This window comes from Pteropus alecto, unplaced genomic scaffold, assembly GCF_000325575.1.
Source record: "Pteropus alecto unplaced genomic scaffold, ASM32557v1 scaffold61, whole genome shotgun sequence".
NCBI lineage: Eukaryota > Metazoa > Chordata > Mammalia > Chiroptera > Pteropodidae > Pteropus > Pteropus alecto.
The window spans coordinates 11,245,926-11,248,711 of NW_006434835.1; positions in this window are offsets into that span (position 1 = coordinate 11,245,926).

Here is a 2,786-nt window from a genome sequence, read left to right on the forward strand (position 1 = left end):
TTTGCAAGTATATCTTAAGGCTTCCCCTTCAATATTATCACCAAGTTTTGAAAAATGTGGCCCCATGCCTTCTCCTGGCTCTGTTTCTGCCCTCCATTGGACCCTCGGCTTCCTCAGCCCCTAGCGCCCTGTTCTGTTCAGTTTGGACACTACCCCAGAGTTCTCTTTAATGTGGAGCTTTGTCTTGCAAGGGATCTTGGGATGATTGGTTTTGGGAGTTCATAGGGCCCAGGTTGTACTAGCATCTTTCAACCTTACTGGCCGCTTTCCCACAAATTGGGGCCTGCAAAGCACCTTCCCAGTTTGGATGCTGTCCTCAGGGTATCCTGCTGAGCTTCCTGTGAGTATCTGTTAGCAAGTGGGGGCTCTCCAGCTTGCAGGGCCCTTAGCAGTCCCTTCCCCTCCCTCTGCATTCCCCCCCCCACCCCCACTCCCCAGTAACCAATACCATGCAAATCTTATTGTTCTCAGTGATTTGTCCCACCTGCCGGCATTTTGGAGTCCATGGGAACATCTTGCATCTAGTTTCGTTGATGATGTCGTCAGTCAGTTCTTTGGCTATACTCACAATTTCACTCTTAATTAGAAAAAATGCAAGTTAAAACTCAACCAAGGATATATAAGAAGCCTTTGTATATTCTCACAAATTTTGTCAATTGTAAACTATATCAAATTTAAAAGTTACCAGCCCCTCAAAAATTAAACTGAAATCCATTTTGACTTAACAACTTGGCAAAAATCCAAAAGTTTGGTAATGCATACTCTCAACAAGGCTGTGGGAAAACAGTCCCTCTCATACACCACTAGGGGAACTTAAGCCTCTGTGGAAGGCAATTTGACAAAGTATGTCAAAGTTCAAATGTATTCACACCTTGTGGCCCAGCAATCCAACTTCTGGGAATTTATAGCACAGATGCATTTTCACATGTGTGCAATGAACAATGTTATTCATCAGAGTGGTGTCAGTAATAGCAAAAGTTTGGAGACCATCCAAACTGGTTTAGGTTGTCATCGATAAACATTGGTCTCATAAACAGTGCTTCATTCTTTTAATGAGATAATAAAAGAAGTTCTCTGTATAAAGAAGCAGTAAGATCCCTAAGATATCAGAAAAATGTACAGAACAATGTATCATACCATTTTGTAAACAAAAAAAAATAAGGGGGAATAAAGTATACATTTGTGTTTATGTATATTTGCATAAACATATTCTACAAAAAATATACAAAAGTAATAACTAATAATCTGGGAAGGGATGGAGCATAGGGTACTAGGAGTATTGAGGAACGAGGGTGGGAGAAAGCCTTTTCACTGAGTACTTTTATAGTGTTTTGATGGTTGAACCATGTGAATGCATTACCTAATCAAAATTGTGAAAACACAAGAAGTTTGGAAGCTTATTTCATCAATGTATTTGTTAACATCTGATTTTAGGTGTTTCTTTAGAAGAAGAGCAAGCAACTGGGTACAATCTGGCTGATTCGAAGTCCATCTGAGAAGCAGATGTAATAATGTCATAAAGCTCAGCATTACAGAACATGTATCGTCCAAGCAGGATCAGACTCTTCCCAGCTGCACTAGCGCCCTCTCATGAAGTCGGAGCGGGCAGCCGGGAGACCATCTGGAGAAGCTGGGCTGAGACTATTCATCCGCATGCGCATCATGTTCTTCCAGGCCCTTACGGCGTTGAGTCCACCGGTTGGAGTGGATTGGACTACATACTGAGGGAACCAGAGTCCAGCCAGACCAAAGTATGTCTTTGGAGGGCCAAAGAAGTGGAACTATTTTCAGAGAAGCTTTCCGACAGAATTGTGCCTTTTCCTTCATCGTCCTTACTTTCCCGTGTCAATCTCACCGTGAGCCTGGTGATGGGAGGTGGACACGAACGGGTCCCTCTGGGCAACTCCGCCGTCCTGCCTCCGCCGATTCCTGTGCCTCTCTCGACTGCCGGCCGCTGCGTGGGGCCTGATCTGGTCTTACGGTCCCCGTTATTATATCATTGCGATGAAAACAACACCTTTTGTCTCAAAACTGTTTCAAATGTAATTTTTTAATCAGGAAATATATTCGCATGGTTCAAAATGAAAACAAATTGTCTTCGGCCTGTCCTCAGAGGATAAGATTTCGAGCCTCCCACCCCCTCCCCCGCCACCTCACCCCCAGCGTCTCCTGGAGGGGCCTCTTCCCAGTGTGATCCAGAGCAGAGAGCTGATGGGGTAATGGTCTGCCTTTCTGGAGACCCTGATTCTATTGGTACAGCTATCCTGAGCAAACAATTCATGCCAAGGTAACATCGGCTTAAGCATCCCCACCTCCACATTGGTGTTTCAGAAAAGGGACTGGGAGGGTGCCAAATTTGCTGAAATTAGGCTCTCATGGTAAACGTTTTTAGGTAAAACTTCCCCTCTGGAAAGGCATTCGGGGAAGTACTTGGGAAGGCTAGAGAAATGGGAAATGGCAAGTGGCCTCAGTAACGTGGTTGACAGAGCTGCCTGGGTCACCCCTGTGGGTGGGTACTCTCCAAGAGGCCAGGGGAGTAGACTGAAGCCTGGCTGGCTGTGACAGAGTGATGCTGTGGACGCTCACAAGGAAATCCATATGGATGTGGAACATGGCTCGTCGGTGGACCACCCTGGTCAGGCTGGTGCCCCCCTTTATCCAGTGCTTCACCAGGCTGTCACCAGGCCTCCTACCCTCTGTCATTGGCAAAAGGCCCAGCCAGTGACTGCCAACAAGAGAAAACAAGAGGAGGGCTGTGGGCATCGAATGGCCACCTTCCCCGACCG